Source organism: Adiantum capillus-veneris, chromosome 10 (genome assembly GCF_014529385.1).
Source record: "Adiantum capillus-veneris isolate H3 chromosome 10, ASM1452938v2, whole genome shotgun sequence".
In the NCBI taxonomy this organism is placed as follows: Eukaryota; Viridiplantae; Streptophyta; class Polypodiopsida; order Polypodiales; family Pteridaceae; genus Adiantum; species Adiantum capillus-veneris.
The window spans coordinates 12,818,155-12,837,848 of NC_140940.1; positions in this window are offsets into that span (position 1 = coordinate 12,818,155).

The window sequence follows — 19,694 nt, forward strand, 5'->3', positions numbered from 1 at the left end:
TATATGTAGAGAGAAAGGGGAACACATAGGGTGTGGAAATGGAGGATGAAGGCTATGGAGGTGTGAGAGATGTGGCAATGGTGAAGAGGGTGAATTAGGACATGGGAGTTGCAGGTTTGGGAGTGGGAAGGAGAGGGAGGAGTGTGTGTGAAAGAGAAAAATGATAAAGTGGAAGAGGGAGTGTGGCTGCATAGCATGGGCAAACTGGGGTCCACCAATAAAATCATAGCTCACAGCTCATAGCTCAAACAAAATATGAAAAACTTTGAGATGAAAGTTCAGCTCACGAGCTACAACTTTTGTTTGTATCACCTTTTCAAATTCGGGGAGCATCTGATCTTTAAAAATTCAGTAAAACCGACTGTTTTTTCCACTGCACAAGGTCATTGTGAGGTTCTTCTTTGGATGATTCTTTTAAATACCTCAGAAAGTGAGCTCCCCATGGTGCATGCATGCGTTCCACATACCCTTGACCTTATTTGGTAGGTCTATAATTGAAGATATTGTTGAGATCATGATATAAGTGAATAGTACAACTAAGAAAATCAAATATTGAGGGGTCTAAAAAACATATGTACATGTCAAATATAAATAATATAGGTGGAAAAAATATAAAGGGGTCAAAATAAATCTCCTTATTATAATTATACCATAAAAAGATGAATATTTTTGGTGGTCTAATTTATGACAGTAATAGAGAATAGATATAGGAAGGAAAAAATGACAATAGTGAAAAACTATACACATAAATAAACTAGTTTTTTTGGATTTTTGTTGGGATGGAGTTACACCAAAAATAAGAGAGGCTTGCATGAAATTATTTTTATATGAAATAAAGAGTATGCAGAATGGTAAGAAAAAATATGGTAATGGTGAGTCAATGTACATAGCATAAATAACACACCATAGGTAGAAATATTTAAATAAATACCAAAATAATTATGAAAAATATTTTTATTTAGGCCCGATATACAATGAAATATTTACACACAAATGGGCCATAATATACTTATAATTTTTATTTTTTCATTTTTTTGGCTCAACTAGCCCGGTGACTAGCTAATTGAGGGTTTTTTTAAAAATATAGGGAAAGTCCCCTAACTCACACACGCCTATGTACAGTGAAATGGTAGGGATAGCCACAGTGTTTGGATGATTTTGGTAGGGTGGGTTAACTCACTGTGGCAATTACGGAAAGCCGAAAAACGGCTATCAGTAGTTGTACTTGCGCTACAAGATACATAAGGTGTCTCTCCCTAACTTTCTTGATTCGGGGGCCCGAGGTTTTGATTGCTTTCTAGATGCTCCAAGCAAAGAGGTCCCATGCATTGTGTTTATTAAGGTCGACATCTTTTTAAGCTTACCTAGTGCTTTCTTGGTTAGATTCCTGAAAAGAGGGTTTTTTAATAGGTGTGCACCTGTTACCAACAGTTTTTTCCCGCCTCTTGGTGTCTGTCCTCCTCTGTATTCTTCTTAATATGTATGTGCAGAGGTATGTGATGTGAAAGGCTTTTTGTTGGGACAACCTTCATCTCCATCAACAACGGAATCCAGTCAGCGTGGTGTGAGCAATAGCATATGTCCAGCTTGGAGGCAGTGCGGGCATACTGCAGGCTTATGTAGGTGTAACCAGGCGTGCTGTTCCATGGGCCGATTTCCCATAAGTCGATCATCGCCCACTTTTCGCACAAAATTTTCCATTTAGACCTTTCCAAGCTAGCCAACATAGTGGAGGATCATGTTCTATCCCTGCTCTTTTCTACCATATTGAAGTTTCCAACCAACAACCACTCACCTTCCATAGGAGTATCTCTAAGATGCATCCATAGTTTGGCTCTATCTTTTGCATTGCAAGGGCCATACATATTCACAATGGTGAAGGAATGCCCTTCCCATCTGATTCTAATCCCTAAGATTCCGCCAGAAGGGTGGTTTAGAACCAACTTCGGCTCCAATTCTCTATCTGTAATGCTGAGGACTCCACTAAAACCATTACTTCCTTCCCATAAAATACAAGTTTCTTTCCTAGCATCTGATTTATCTTTCTATGGGCATCTAAGTGGTGTTCCTAGATGGCCCAGTGGTTGAATACCTTCTCCTTTTTTATTTCCTCCCAGAAAAGGGTACTCTTCTTATGGGTTTTCAACCCCTTTACGTTCCAAGATTGAATAGTGAGAGCCTCCATCATTAATGAGGGGTTCATTGGGATAGAGCCTACAAACTCTTCAGCATCTGAATCATTTCCCTCCCCCCTCTCCTTGGTCTTCGGAGAATCCGGGGGTTCCAAGTCAGGGGATTTATTTTCTTGTAGTGCTGCAAATGGATTGTCTAGTGGGACAATCAAACCTCCTCCTTTAAGAGGGGTGGAGGATGGATTAGATCCTTTCCCTTCAAGTGTTCTCACAACTTGAGGCGCTTTGGAGTCTCTGGCCACTGCCTTCACCCTTTTGGCTCTTTTCAGACCAAGGATTTTAACAATTGTCACCATTGACACTGTCATAAATTTTGGGGTAGCAGCGGGGGTAATGATTATATTATCAATGCATGCACCTTCGGAAATTCGTTGTATGGGAACTGATTCCTCCATAATCTTTTCCAGCATTTTCATATCCATCATACCTTGTTTATCCTTCCCTGCATTTGACTCTTCATTACTGCATCCTTGCTTCTCCAACCCTTCCATCGGGGTTTCCATTTCACTGGGGGCCTGTGCTGTTGGAGATGCAGTACCTTTAAACTTCAAGGGTCAATCCTTGGTGAAGTGTCCAAAGTTGTTGCATTCAAAACATGCTCCAAAGTATGTTCCAAAGTTGAGCGGAAAAGTAACAAGCCCAGGAGCGACATTGAATACCATGCTCTTAGGTGGCATTTTAGACACATCACAGCCTATACAAACCCTATTTGAGGTTCTGCCAAACCCTCTCTTGCTAGGTATAAATAAAGGAGTGCCCAGTTGACTAGCAAACATCCTGAGATTTTCCCACAGCCAGCTAGGCAGTCCCACAAACTCAACCGAGATCGGATGAAAGGTGGGAGCAAGTAATAGAGAACATCTGGAAGCCTAAGGTTCCACAACACATGAAGGTATTTTTATGGAAGGTAACCTGGGGTGCTCTACCGACGGGGGTGAAAATTCAGGAGAGAGGGATTGGGTCAGATTGATGCTTGGGGTGCAGGATCGCTAGTGAAGATCTAGACCACCTCTTTATGGATTGCCCAACTATCAGAGGCCTAGCAGGGAAATTATGCAAGTGGGTCCAAAGAACATGGAAAATTGGTTTCTTCAAGATTGATCTATTCCTTGGAGGAAAGAATTCAGGTAGTCCTGCCCTCCTCATAGCAAACAAATCATCTGATACTTCTTCTTACGTAATGTATGGCAGACAAGGAACCGCCGTGTGTTTGAAGGAGGTTTTGAGGTGGCAAGCTTCGCAAAAATTATACAAGAGAGAAAAGTGCTAATATGGACACTCTGACGCAAGCAACAATGTGAGGATTGTTCTAGGATTACTTGTGCCTTGTTGTCAGCAGTTGGCATGCTAACAACAAGGCAGTTGGCATGCCTACGACGGGGGAAAATACTAGCCACCGGTAATTAAAAGATATCAGAAGAACCTTGATAGCCATTGTGATTTTGGTCCCTCTTTGATGTCATGGCTCAACACGAGCATGACAAGATCTTGTAACTTTTTAGGTTGATCAATATAATTCACTCATAATTGTGAGTTTTGCTAAAAAAAATTTAAAAAATCAACCTTGACATCGAAACAATTGCTATTTTGAATTTTTTTTTAGACTTATAGTTTGGACTCCATCCAATTTTTTTTTACTTTGACCTTCATTTGTGGAAGGGACTAAAATCTTTGTGTACTCCTACATATTATATTGAAAAAAACCCATAATGGTCTTGGGAAAATTTGTAGTTTTTTGAGATTTTTTGATGTTGGATCCACCACCTTCCCTTTGCAAACATAGTATGACCTACATTATTGAGAAAAATATTTACATGTTCTTGTTCATATGCAACAACTCAAACACTAAACATAAATGCCTCTTAGTGTTTTCAAAATTATCTACTACTTGCATGAGTGTGTGGCCCATCCCATGGATAGGGGGAGGGAGGAAGCTCCCCTTGTGGAGAGAGAGACAGAGAGAGAGAGAGAGAGTCCCTTTTCTTGGCACCCAGTCCACTCCCAAATCCCCATGTTAGGGCCTCTCTCTCTTTATTTTTTTGCATTGGCCTCCACTGCCCCCTCCAATCCCTCTCCTTATTCCACATGACAGGGTCCTCTAAGGTGCACTAGATATAGTTGAGAATTATATTATCTAAGAAAAATACTACAAACTTTCCATAGTACGGATGTAGGATACTATCCAATATCCATGAGTGTTGTGACTACCATGAGTTCATTGGTTAGTCAACATGGCGTGACAAAGAGAGGTTAAAAAAGTAAAAAATAATTCTTAAATTCAGGTTAGGAAAATGTCATTCAAGAATCCTAAAATGAAGACACCTAGGTCTTAGGTCAATTTCAAAAAATTCATATGGTGCTTCTTAATCAACTCATCCAATGAGGCATTGGGTATGTATTATTAACCATCACTTGATTAAGAGCCCTATAGTCTAGTGACATCCGCCTTATAAGTGTGTCTTACTAAACTACTTTACCTTGATTCCTTCAGTATGAAAATGTTGTGAATTCAAAAAGCAAAGTAGTGTTATACCTTTCATCTCTATGAGCTTTTTCTCAAAGCTTCATAGCATCTCTCCTCCAAGAATTTTGCCAAAACCAATTTGTGAAGGTGAAGAATTTGCATATGATAATGTCTAACATTTCAAAGAGATGCATTTTGTGCATGAGGATTCTGATGCCGATCAAAAAAAGAAAGAAAACATTATATATTGCATGGTGTGTAGTTGGCACTGACCTCCACATTGTTAATAATACCATAGGGAATGCGCCTTTCCTCGTCAATTTTATCTTCTCCAATGTTAGATAGAGATTTATGCTTCTCCTCTAGTGTTGGAGGGATTTTGTTATTGCACAAGGAAGCATTCACTACCGTTGATTTAATGAAAACTTTCTTCTCCTCTTGTTTTGGAGGAACTTTCTTATTATATAAAAATTCTAGTTTCACAAGGAAGAGCTCATTAATTACGTTGATTTAATGAAGACTTGTGATATTCTAAATTTCCATGCCATGGTGTACTCTCCATGTGTCCCTTTTCTAGATATCGCAAAGCTCTTCAATATTTGTCATCTTCATCTATAATTTTTTGGTAAAGATAATATAAATTCATTGCTGTAATGTAAACATGATGGAATATAATCGAAGTACTTTTGAGATCACATAGAGAAAATTCAAATATAGAGTATGTGTATCTTTGGTATTTTTCGTATGTATCAGAGCACAATATTGGATGGTTCAACTCTTGAACCTTCCTTTCATTGTTCCACCGCTCGGGTGCTAGTGTGTGCTTTGATGGTATATACCATCAAAACACAAACTTGGATGGATTGACTCCTAATACATCCATTCACTATTGCACCACTTAGCCACGAGCTTGTTTTCATTTCTCTTCCCCTTGGTTGTAAATCTATTTTTGGACAAACCAAGAGCTTCCCTACTATATTTTAATTTTTTTTCTCAATTTTAAGCACTATTTTAATAGTTTTGTAGCAACAGAAAAAGATCCTAGCATTCCAAGAACAAGTGAATGTATCGTGTAACCCAAGCTTGGATTATAGAAATTTTTCTTAGCAACTTGGATCTAGTAGATATTAGAATATAATTAGATTCCATCACTGGTTAATGAGGCCTCTACAGTGTTGGTTACAACCACCACTTTCTTTGTTCTTGGGTGTGATGTTGGGTCAAAATTCTTGTCTACATTTCACTAGGAAGGACAGTGGACACTATAAATTGGGACTATAATTAGCTTCAAAACAATACCAAGATCCAAACTCTTCTCTGTCACACAAGATTTGGCATGATGTATCAATTCCTTCTTTCCTATTGAAAAGAGAATAATACATACTTATGCCTCATTTACATGTATCTACATAACCGTAATAAGTGTAGCACCTCGATAATCACTCTCTACGTGCTTTGTAAGGAGTGCAGCATGGGAGCCAAGGATGCTAGCTGCAAATTTTAGGATTGCAGAGATGGAACCTCTGATTCGACCAAAACACATAATAGAAAAAATTTTACAATAAAAAAAGTACTAGAAAACTTCTTAGCATCTTGTAACTGAGGTGACTATAAGATAAAAATATATTGGCTACCTTACTAGGTTATTTTCTCCCTACCCAAACCTGTTTCTAGGCGGATTAACACCCAAGGGAGGTAACAATTCTTGGATTTTAAAGAATATAGGAATCAAAGCTACCTGAACAAAAGCTAGCAAGTAAGCCTCAACTAAGGTAAACCTCAACTAAAAATTCAAGTGGAAGCTTTGCATAGTGGGCCAAACTAGATGGCTAGAAGGATGGGACAACATTTATATAGCCACCTCCAAAAATGGGGGGCAGGAAGAGGATATAGCCAAGCCCGTCAAGCCTAGGTGCTAGCTCGCCAAGCTAGGAAGGATTCCTGGTGGGCCAACAGGAGGGCTCGATTTTAGACAGTCATTGTGAATTTGATGCTATTAACACTCCCATGGAGTGTTAATAACATGAGTTATTACCACTTCACACTTCAAGTGAAGACTTGAATCAAATCCTTGGTGTACAAGAAAGAGTACATGGCAAAGGATCCCAAATATAATTACAAAGCTAGATTGGTTGCTAAGGGTTGCATGCAAAAGAAAGGTGTAAAATCTTTTCTCTAGTGGTCAAGATGACTACATTGCATCTTCTAGTTAGACGACTAGCTAGTGAGGACATGGGTGTAGATTTTGATAAAATCTATTCTCTAGTGGTCAAGATGACTACATTGCATCTTCTAGTTAGACGAGTAGCTAGTGAGTACATGGGATTGGTTCAGATGGATGTGAAGATAGAAATTCTTCATGGGGATCTTGATGAGGATGTCTACAGAAGTGGTGTGTAGAATGTGCGAGGCATTTCATGGCTTAAAACATGGATCAAGGTAGTGGTACGTGAATTTTGATAAGTACATGTAGTCTCAAGGGTATGCAAGGAGCCAGGAAGATCACTTCTTGTACACTTGAAAGTTGAAGGATGGTTCAATTATCATCTGGATACTTTATGTTGATTATAAGCTCATTGTCAAGAAGTCTAAAGATGAGATTTCCATCTTGGAAAAGTCACTTACCACATTGTTCTATGAAGTATTTGGGAGATGCAAGTCACTTTCTTGAGATTCATATCAAGAAGAACAATGAATATTGGAGTTGTCTCACAAAAAGTATATCCACAAGGTCTTGCAAGGTTTCAATATGCAAAGGGAAAAGCTACATTGAGTAGCCCAATGCATCCATATGAAAAACTTAGCAATAATGAAGATCCCAAGTCTATTATTGAGCAAGCAAAAATATCCAAGGTGCCATATTCTTCAGCTATTGGTAGTATTTTATACGTGATGATAGAAATGAGACCAAACATATTGGCTACATTTTGTACGTGATGGTAGAAATGAGACCAAACATATTGGCTAGTAAGTGCCTTGAGCTATCCATGGTTCTTATGGATGAAAACCCTATAGATTCTCTCACAAAGATCCTACCATCATAGTGATTTCTACATTGCATGGAGATTATGGGTGTAGGGTGAAGCCACTTGAATGATTCATGGTTGTATAGGTTGTACATACCTAGGCCACATTGGCCTCCAAGTGGGAGATTGGTAAGATTCTGGCCAATTAGCCGAACACCCACACATCGACTATACTAACCTTATCTATCCTTATAAAATAGTAAGGAGAGACGAGGGGTTAATCTTCATGCTAAACTCCACCAACACTCTATGTTTTCTCTTCTTTCCCTTGCACTCCGCACGCACCATACACTCTACAGATACATACATGGTGGCCACGCTTCAAGATTGTGTGAAGCTAATGTTTCCTATTTTTGTGTAACCTACTTTTGCTAGATATTGTGTAACCTCTGTTGTTTTTTTTAAAACAGTTTCTCCAATCATAACTAAAATTTGATTCTCATGGATTGCTCTAACCAACTCATTTCTCATCTTGTAAATGGGAAGACTTTGCCGTTGCTCTTGTAATAATAACTTTGACTAATGGCGCAATGTTAAAATGCATAAAAATTTATAACTCTCAAAAAATGTTTAAAGTACCCATTAAAAATCTATCATAATAATCAATATCTAATTCTCCTAAATGATTTTCTCATGTTAAACTGATCATTGAATATGGGGAAGTGCCAGGGGAGAAAAAGCTAGAATATTGGTTAAGCTAGCAGACCGGCCACAGTAGGGATCCAAAGGGGGGGCCATCTGCAAAAGAGCCATGTGCAAGAATGGGCTAAAAATACCCTAAGGTTCAGCCCATTATACCCTCCAAAATGCTAAGGTTCCAAAATTCAAAGGTTATGTCCAAAGGTCAACCTTAAGGAATTGGATGCTTTATGTGTGACCAAAAAATTCTTGCATATCCCTACATAGGAGGGGGCGAGCCTAGCAAGTAGGGGATGATAGAGAAAGCCACACACTCACACACAAGCCCCCTTTACACAAAGGGAATGAAGGAAACATGTTAGATGCATAAGCTAGTTGCTCCCAAAGTGTGCTCAATTCCTATTGGACGACCCTTGAAGTGGACCAATGAGAATTAGGCTAGAGTAAATTTAGCCTAATTAATTTTAAAACACTTAATTAAAAGAACCAATGAAAATTAAGTCTCCTGGATGATTATTGGACAGCCGTGAAGGGGTCCAATAGGAATTGAGCAGCCCAATGGGCTACTTAATTCCTATTGGTTAGAATGGGGAAAGGTCCAATGGGGATTTAATTCATTTAAATCAATTAAGTTTAATGGATTAAGCTCTCACAAAAGGGGAAAGGGGAACACATGTCAGAAGGCTATCACTTATGTTGCTTAATTGTGATCGGCTAGACCTAGGGAGGTCCAATGGGGAGCCTGCAAGAGAAAATAGCAAGAGGGCTCGCCCAAGAGAGGGAGGGGGATGATTTTTGCAAGGCATTGTCACACACACACTCACACACAGTCTATCTGTGAAGAAAGAGAAGACTATCTCTTCCCAAGCTTTAATGGAGAGATCGTCACCTACTCCAAGCTTGTGAGATAGAAGCCTACATCGACACACTCTTAGCATGTGGATGCAAATCCAACCAAGATCCAAGATTCAATGCATGCGCATCTCCTCTACCAAGCTAAATACTAAGCTAAGCTATGCTAATATGAGAGATTATGTGAGGAGATGTACATATTTCTCGTAAGATACTCCTTCTTCCTCTCAATCTACTCTCATACCCTACTAGCTCTCACCATCTTCGAAGGTTTGTGAGGTCTTGGGTCTGATAACAGGGATAATTGATGTTGTGTTTGCTAAGTGTTTCGCTTAGTGCATGAAGCTTTCATCTTCATTGCACTAGCTTGTCTTGAAGGAACACAAAGAATTATAATGTACAATGTCTCTCTTGATGGAAAAAACCATAATACAAAGCCTTTTGGAAGGGGGACCGGCTCCATGCAAATCTGGTCCTCAACTATTGTCAATAGCTTAATTTCTCTCTCTTTTGAAAGTATTGTTGATGCTATCTAACTAGGTGTTATGCTTTTTGTTGCTCTCTCTCCACCCAAGCACTCTTGTAATTCTCATTAGGAATCTATTCTAATGAAATGCCCACTATGTTCATGCTAATTTCCACTACACACAAGTTTTTAGGCCATTAAATATTACATTGGTATCAGAGAAAAAGGTTTCTCTTTTCTTGCTCAAGAAGGGAGGTCCTCAAGCTATCTATAAATGGTTGGTATTATTAATTGCCCGTGAGCAATTAGAATATGAATTTTTCAGCCTTGCAGTGCGCCTGCCTTCGTGAAGATAACGGGGCATCACCGTCGAAATCTATGGTCTTAATAGTGGAGTCCCACAGAGCTTGCCTACGGCTTAACCACTATTGAGCTATTAGAATCTTGACAGGAGCCGGTGTTGTTTTGGTGTTGAAAGACCCTCTCTTCTATTCCTTGCAATTAATGGTATTCGAGCCGCGGGTACAGTATCTTGAGTGCTTTTTCTAAAGGGGTAAAGAGGAGTAGCAACTAGGGCTTGAAGTGCCAAAGTACACCTAAAAAGTTTACACCTAAAAGTCGTTAGAATGGCTGACAATAGTAAAGAGAGTGAAATTAATGTTGATAACTTTGATTTTGCTCATGAGAAAGCTACTAATGATGCTTCAATGCTTGTTAACTAGCTTGTTTCTAGGCTTCAACAAGCCATGGGCAATCCATCTCTCCGAAGCAAAGTGCAACGGCAGCTCCGTGCTCACGGGATTCTCCAAGCTCATCACCATGACAAGAGAACACCTAGGAATCCTCCTTGTGAGACTCCTAAAAGAGGTCTCTCTCCGATTCGGGAAGAGGAAGAGAATCCGTACGAAGGGATCAAGAATTTACTTCTTGATGATGCATCTCCTTCCGAAAGGAGAACTCAAGAGCTTCCACCGATGGAAAGAGAAATAAGTGAGTCTCCCGCCACCTCCGTGGAGATGGCTCCACGAAGACGGCGGGCTAAATGCTCTCCATCACCACCAAAGCAGAGAAGACCATCACACTCTTCTCCACGCCATAATTAAAGAGGGATGATAAAAAGCAGAGAAGAAAAAGGCGAGAAAGAGGACACCCTCTTCTCCATCTTATTCATCCTCTTCCTCTTATGAAAGTGATGGTGAAGACAACGAAGATCAAGACAAGAAAAAGGCGAGGAAGAGGTCACCCTCTTCTCCACCTTCTTCAAATTATTCGCCTTCTAAAGAAAGTGATGGTGCAACCTTCAAACCATCAAAAATAAGAGGCCATAGAAAATCCTATGCCGCATGGAAGAGGTCATCCAAGCTGAAGAAGTTCAAAGAGGGAGGGAAGAGCATCTCTTTCCTTACCTATGATGGCACCTTTGGCTCTACGCACAAAGTCTTGGCCTTTATCCAGCAATTTGATGCGGCGTTTGGAGATGAGGTCTTGAGGGAGTCCTCTAAGCTACGCCATGTAGCTATGCACTTTCAAAAGTCCGCCAGGCAATGGTGGTCTAGCCTACAAGCCAACGATGAAGCTCCATGAACATGGAAAGCTTTAAGAGCTTCCATTATAAAGCAGTTTTTGGCCACCGATGCCAAAGACAAAGCACTCACCGAATGGCGAAGCGTAAAGCTCTCTCCCTATGAATACATCAACAAATATGTAGACAAGTTTTGGGACCTACAACTCAAATCCACTGTCTTCAAAAAGTTGGATTTTGGAGAGCAAAAGCAACAATTTTGTGCGCGCTTAACCGAAGAAATGGCGGAGTATGTCAACTCCCAAAGGCCAGGTACCATATCGGCGGTAATACACCATACTATGGTGGCCTCTCGAATCAATTTCCAAACGAGCGCTAAAAGAAATGATAAGCCCTCGGAAAACAAGGGTTCCAATGAGCCTAAGTGGAAGGACAATGTCCAAGAGTCCCCTAAGGGCAAATCCAACAAACCTAAAGAGAAGGGAGTTTACAAAAGTAAGACCAATTTCTCTCCTGAAGAGCTTGAGCATTATCGCAAGGATAACCGGTGTTTCAAGTGCGGCGAACAAGGGCATGCGTACCGCGCTTGTCCCCAAAAGAACAACCGCCAAGATCCTCCTAGAGCTTCCTTGGTTGAAATCCAAGAGGAGGAGACTCACCAAACTCACCACAAAGGATCTCCTCTATGCCATGCTTGGGGATTGGTAAGAGAACATGATGCTTTTATTCTCTTTGACCCTGGTTCCACTCACAATTTTATATCTATAGAGTTGGCCACCAAGCTAGGCATACAAGCCGACGAGATGGGAGATGTCCTACCCGTAGACAGTGCCTTCAAGGGGCAAGAAGCTTCTGTCACTCCCTTAATTGGGAAATTGAGGCTTCATGTCCAAGGCTATGTGGACAAAGAGGACTTCTTTATCTCTCCTCTCAAGCATGAGGATGTAATCCTAGGGGCACCATGGTTTGACCACCTGGCTGCCAATGTTAAATTTCCTGAAAGGAGAATCTCCTTTAAGTTTAGGGAAAAAGACATGTATATAGATGCTAAGGAAATGGGTACCACTATTCCCATTCTACATACACCAGCTTTCAACAATTCAATAAAGAGATCTATTTCCGTGTACATGATTTTTGTTAAAGATTCTCAAAATGAACCTAATGCTTTAGCAAAAGAAAACAAAAGCAACCAAAAGGAATTAGAGTTATCCAATTTTGTCAAGGGGTTTCAAGATGTTTTTATTGACGACATCCCTTGTGTGCTACCTCCTAAACGAGGTAGTGACTAATATGAGTGATTATGTGAGGAGATGTACATCTTTCTCGTAAGATACTCCTTCTTCCTCTCAATCTACTCTCATACCCTGCTAGCTCTCACCATCTTCAAAGGTGTGTGAGGTCTTGGGTCTGAGAATAGGGATAATTGATTTTGTGTTTGCCAAGTGTTTTGCTTAGTGCATGAAGCTTTCATCTTCATTGCACTAGCTAGTCTTGAAGGAACACAAAGAATCGTATTGTACAATGTCTCTCTTGATGGGAGAAACCATAATACAAAGCCTTTTGGAGGGGGGACCGGCTCCATGCAAATCCGGACCTCAACTGTTGTCAATAGGTTAATTTCTCTCTCTTTTGAAAGTATTGTTGATGCTATCTAACTAGGTGTTATGATTTTTGTTGCTCTCTCTCCACCCAAGCACTCTTGTAATTCTAATTAGAAATCTATTCTAATGAAATGCCCACTATGTTCATGCTAATTTCCGCTACACACAAGTTTTTAGGCCAATAAATGTTACATTGGTATCAGAGCAAAAGGTTTCTCTTTTATTGCTCAAGAAGGGAGGTCCTCAAGCTAGCTATAAATGGTTGGTATTATTAATTGCCTGTGAGTAATTACAATATGAATTTTTCAGCCTTGTAGTGCGCCTGCCTTCGTGAAGATAATGGGGCATCACCGTCGAGAGCTATGGTCTTAATAGTGGAGTCCCACAGAGCTTGCCTACAGCTTAACCACTATTGAGCTATTAGAATCTTGACAGGAGTCGGTGTTGTTTTGGTGTTGAAAGACCCTCTCTTCTATTCCTTGCAATTAATGGTATTCGAGCCGCAGGTACAGTATCTTGAGTGCTTTTTCTAAAGGGGTAAAGAGGAGTAGCAACTAGGGCTTGAAGTGCCAAAGTACACCTAAAAAGTTTACACCTAAAAGTTGTTAGAATGGCTGACAATAGTAAAGAGAGTGAAATTAATGTTGATAACTTTGAGTTTGCTCATGAGAAAGCTACTAATGATGCTTCAATGCTTGTTAACTAGCTTGTTTCTAGGCTTCAACAAGCCATGGGCAATCCATCTCTCCAAAGCAAAGTGCAACGGCAGCTCCGTGCTCACGGGATTCTGCAAGCTCATCACCATGACAAGAGAACATCTAGGAAGCCTCCTTGTGAGACTCCCAAAAGAGGTCTCTCTCCGATTTGGGAAGAGGAAGAGAATCCATACGAAGGGATCAAGAATTTACTTCTTGATGATGCATCTCCTTCCCAAAGGAGAACTCAAGAGCTTCCATCGAAGGAAAGAGAAATAAGTGAGTCTCCCGCCACCTTGGTGGAGATGGCTCCATGAAGACGGCGGGCTAAACGCTGTCCATCACCACCAAAGCAGAGAAGACCATCACACTCCTCTCCACGCCATGATTCAAAGAGGGATGATAAAAAGCAAGAGAAGGAAAAGGTGAGAAACAGGACACCCTCTTCTCCATCTTATTCATCCTCTTCCTCTTATGAAAGTGATGGTGAAGACAACGAAGATCAAGACAAGAAAAAGGCGAGGAAGAGGTCACCCTCTTCTCCACCTTCTTCAAATTCTTCGCCTTCTGAAGAAAGTGATGGTGCAACCTTCAAACCATCGAAAATAAGAGGCCATAGGAAATCCTATGCCGCATGGAAGAGGTCATACAAGCTGAAGAAGTTCAAAGAGGGAGGGAAGAGCATCTCTTTCCTTACCTATGATGGCACCTTTGGCTCTACGCACAAAGTCTTGGCCTTTATCCAGCAATTTGATGCGGCGTTTGGAGATGAGGTCTTGAGGGAGTCCTCTAAGCTACGCCATGTAGCTATGCACTTTCAAAAGTCCGCCAGGCAATGGTGGTCTAGCCTACAAGCCAACGATGAAGCTCCATGAACATGGAAAGCTTTAAGAGCTTCCATTATAAAGCAGTTTTTGGCCACCAATGCCAAAGACAAAGCACTCACCGAATGGCGAAGCGTAAAGCTCTCTCCCTATGAATACATCCACAAATATGTAGACAAGTTTTGGGACCTACAACTCAAATCCACTGTCTTCAAAAAGTTGGATTTTGGAGAGCAAAAGCAACAATTTTGTGCGGGCTTAACCGAAGAAATGGCGGAGTATGTTAACTCCCAAAGGCCAGGTACCATATCGGCGGTAATACACCATACTATGGTGGCCTCTCGAATCAATTTTCAAACGGGCACTAAAAGAAATGATAAGCCCCCCGTAAACAAGGGTTCCAATGAGCCTAAGTGGAAGGACAATGTCCAAGAGTCTCCTAAGGGCAAATCCAACAAACCTAAAGAGAAGGGAGTTTACAAAGGTAAGACCAATTTCTCTCCCGAAGAGCTTGAGCATTATCGCAAGGATAACCGGTGTTTCAAGTGCGGCGAACAAGGGCATGCGTACCGCACTTGTCCCCAAAACAACATTTGCCAAGATCCTCCTAGAGCTTCCTTGGTTGAAATCCAAGAGGAGGAGACTCACCAAACTCACCACAAAGGATATCCTCTATGCCATGCTTGGGGATTCGTAAGAGAACATGATTCTTTTATTCTCTTTGACCCTGGTTCCACTCACAATTTTATATCTATATAGTTGGACACCAAGCTAGGCATACAAGCCTACGAGATGGGAGATGTCCTACCCGTAGACAGTGCCTTCAAGGGGCAAGAAGCTTCAGTCACTCCCTTAATTGGGAAATTGAGGATTCATGTCCAAGGCTATGTGAACAGAGAGGAATTCTTTATCTCTCCTCTCAAGCATGAGGATGTAATCCTAGGGGCACCATGGTTAGACCGCCTGGCTGCCAATGTTAAATTTCCTGAAAGGAGAATCTCCTTTAAGTTCAGGGAAAAAGACATGTATATAGATGCTAAGGAAATGGGTAACACTATTCCCATTCTACATACAACAACTTTCAACAATTCAATAAAGAGATCTATTTCCGTGTACATGATTTTTGTTAAAGATTCTCAAAATGAACCTAATGCTTTAGCAAAAGAAAAAAAAAGCAACCAAAAGGAATTAGAGTTATCCAATTTTTTCAAGGGGTTTCAAGATGTTTTTATTGACGACATCCCTTGTGAGATACCTCCTAAACGAGGTAATGACTAATATGAGTGATTATGTGAGGAGATGTACATCTTTCTCGTAAGATACTCCTTCTTCCTCTCAATCTACTCTCATACCCTGCTAGCTCTCACCATCTTCGAAGGTGTGTGAGGTCTTGGGTCTGAGAAGAGGGATAATTGATTTTGTGTTTGCCAAGTGTTTTGCTTAGTGCATGAAGCTTTCATCTTCATTGCACTAGCTAGTCTTGAAGGAACACAAAGAATTGTATTGTACAATGTCTCTCTTGATGGGAGAAACCATAATACAAAGCCTTTTGGAGGGGGGACCGGCTCCATGCAAATCCGGACCTCAACTGTTGTCAATAGGTTAATTTCTCTCTCTTTTGAAAGTATTGTTGATGCTATTTAACTAGGTGTTATGATTTTTGTAGGTCTCTCTCCACCCAAGCACTCTTGTAATTCTCATTAGGAATCTATTCTAATGAAATGCCCACTATGTTCATGCTAATTCCCGCTACACACAAGTGTTTAGGCCATTAAATGCTACATTGGTATCAGAGAAAAAGGTTTCTCTTTTATTGCTCAAGAAGGGAGGTCCTCAAGCTAGCTATAATTGGTTGGTATTATTAATTGCCTGTGAGTAATTAGAATATGAATTTTTCAGCCTTGTAGTGCGCCTGCCTTCGTGAAGATAACGGGGCATCACCATCGAGAGCTATGGTCTTAATAGTGGAGTCCCACAGAGCTTGCCTACAGTTTAACCACTATTGAGCTATTAGAATCTTGACAGGAGCCGGTGTTGTTTTGGTGTTGAAAGACCCTCTCTTCTATTCCTTGCAATTAATGGTATTCGAGCCGCAGGTACAGTATCTTGAGTGCTTTTTCTAAAGGGGTAAAGAGGAGTAGCAACTAGGGCTTGAAGTGCCAAAGTACACCTAAAAAGTTTACACCTAAAAGTTGTTAGAATGGCTGACAATAGTAAAGAGAGTGAAATTAATGTTGATAACTTTGAGTTTGCTCATGAGAAAGCTACTAATGATGCTTCAATGCTTGTTAACTAGCTTGTTTCTAGGCTTCAACAAGCCATGGGCAATCCATCTCTCCAAAGCAAAGTGCAACGGCAGCTCCGTGCTCACGGGATTCTGCAAGCTCATCACCATGACAAGAGAACATCTAGGAAGCCTCCTTGTGAGACTCCCAAAAGAGGTCTCTCTCCGATTTGGGAAGAGGAAGAGAATCCATACGAAGGGATCAAGAATTTACTTCTTGATGATGCATCTCCTTCCCAAAGGAGAACTCAAGAGCTTCCATCGAAGGAAAGAGAAATAAGTGAGTCTCCCGCCACCTCGGTGGAGATGGCTCCACGAAGACGCCGGGCTAAATGCTCTCCATCACCACCAAAGCGGAGAAGACCATCACACTCTTCTCCACACCATAATTCAAAGAGGGATGATAAAAAGCAAGAGAAGAAAAAGGCGAGAAAGAGGACACCCTCTTCTCCATCTTCTTCATCCTCTTCCTCTTATGAAAGTGATGGTGAAGAAAACGAAGATCAAGACAAGAAAAAGGCGAGGAAGAGGTCACCCTCTTCTCCACCTTCTTCAAATTCTTCGCCTTCTGAAGAAAGTGATGGTGCAACCTTCGAACCATCAAAAAGAAGAGGCCATAGGAAATCGTATGCCGCATGGAAGAGGTCATCCAAGCTAAAGAAGTTCAAAGAGGGAGGGAAGAGCATCTCTTTCCTTACCTATGATGGGACTTTTGGTGCTACAGACAAAGTCTTGGAACTTATCGAGTAATTCAATGCGGCGTTTGGAGATGAGGGCTTCACAGAGTCCTCTAAGCTAAGCCATGTAGCTATGCAATTTTAAAAGTCCACCAGGCAATGGTGGTCTAGCCTACGAGACAACGGTGAAGCTCCCCGAACATGGAAAGCTTTAAGAGCTTCCACTATGAAGCAGTTTTTGGCCACCGATGCCAAAGACAAAGTACTCACCGAATGGCGAAGCCTAAAGCTCTCTCCCTATGAATACATCCACAAATATGTAGACAAGTTTTGGGACCTACAACTCAAATCCACTGTCTTCAAAAAGTTGGATTTTGGAGAGCAAATGCAACAATTTTGTGCGGGCTTAACCGAAGAAATGGCGGAGTATGTCAACTCCCAAAGGCCACGTACCATATCGGCGGTAATACACCATACTATGGTGGCCTCTCGAATCAATTTCCAAACGGGGGCTAAAAAAAATAATAAGCCCCCGGTAAACAAGGGTTCCAATGAGCGTAAGGGGAAGAAATTGTCCAAAAGTCTCCTAAGGGCAAATCCAACAAAGCTAAAGAGAAGGGAGTTTACAAATGTAAGAACAAACTCTCTCCTAAAGAGCTTGAGCGTTATCGCAAGGATAACCGGTGTTTCAAGTGCGGCGAACAAGGGCATGGGTACCGCACTTGTGCCCAAAAGAACAACCGCCAAGATCCTCCTAGAGCTTCCTTGGTTGAAATCCAAGAGGAGAAGACTCACCAAACTCACCACAAAGGATCTCCTCTATGCCATGCTTAGGGATTGGTAAGATAACATGATGCTTTTATTCTCTTTGACCATGGCTCTACTCACAATTTTATATCTATAGAGTTGGCCACCAAGCTAGGCATACAAGCCTACGAGATGGGAGACGTCCTACCCGTAGACAATGCCTTTAGGGGGCAAGAAGCTTCAGTCACTCCCTTAATTGGGAAATTGAGGCTTCATGTCCAAGGCTATCTGGACAAAGAGGACTTCTTTATCTCTCCTCTCAAGCATGAGGATGTAATCCTAGGGGCACCATGGTTTGACCGCCTGGCTGCCAATGTTAAATTTCCTGACGGGAGAATCTCCTTTATGTTCAGAGAAAAAGACATGAATATAGATGCTAAGGAAATGGGTAACACTATTCCCATTCTACATACACCAGATTTCAACAAGTCAATAAAGAGCTCTATTTCCGTGTACATGATTTTTGGTAAAGATTCTCAAAATGAACCTAATGCTTTAGCAAAATAAAATAAAATCAACCAAAAGGAATTAGAGTTATCCAATTTTTTCAAGGGGTTTCAAGATGTTTTTATTGACGGCATCCCTTGTGAGCTACCTCCTAAACGAGGTAATGACTAATATGAGTGATTATGTGAGGAGATGTAAATATTTCTCGTAAGATACTCCTTCTTCCTCTCAATCTACTCTCATACCCTGCTAGCTCTCACCATCTTCGAAGGTGTGTGAGGTCTTGGGTCTGAGAATGGGGATAGTTGATGTTGTGTTTGCTAAGTGTTTTGCTTAGTGCATGAAGCTTTCATCTTCATTGCACTAGCTAGTCTTGAAGGAACACAAAGAATTGTATTGTACAATGTCTCTCTTGATGGGAGAAACCATAATACAAAGCCTTTTGGAGGGGGTACCAGCTCCATGAAAATCCAGACCTCAACTATTGTCAATAGCTTAATTTATCTCTATTTTGAAAGTATTGTTGATGCTATCTAACTAGGTGTTATGATTTTTGTTGCTCTCTCTCCACCCAAGCACTCTTGTAATTCTCATTAGGAATCTATTCTAATGAAATGCCCACTATGTTCATGCTAATTTCCGCTACACACAAGTTTTTAGGCCATTTAATGTTACAAAATCAATGTTGACAATGACCCCCTTCTGTTTAGAGAGATTCCCTTGGGGCTTGGATGCAACCTACACTCCGGCATGTCATACAAAGAGAGTCCTACACCACAATCTGTGAGCCAAATACAACTCGCTTATTTCTAGCATGTGATATTTCCAAGGATGATTCAAATCCTTTGGGATGTAATCAAGCATAGTCCTAAATTTTTGCTACTATCACAAATCTCTCTTCTCTTTGGCAAAAGCAAACTGTGTCAAGCCTAGGATAGGATGGGCCCAGGCCAACGCCCACCACCCATGTGTGGTACATGGGAGCCTATGATTAGCAAGCGAAGGGACTATATTAGGCACGGTTGGGTGGAGATTTTCATGTGCGAGTCCCCTTTGTCTTAGATTGGTATCAAAGCTCATCTCTCTCACTCTCTCACCTTGAGGAAGGAGGAACAAGTGTGGCTACAAATTGGCTTGGATGAGGGTGTGGGGTATGGCATCAATAGCCTTGTAGTTCTACATGTAGCTCTCTCTATCT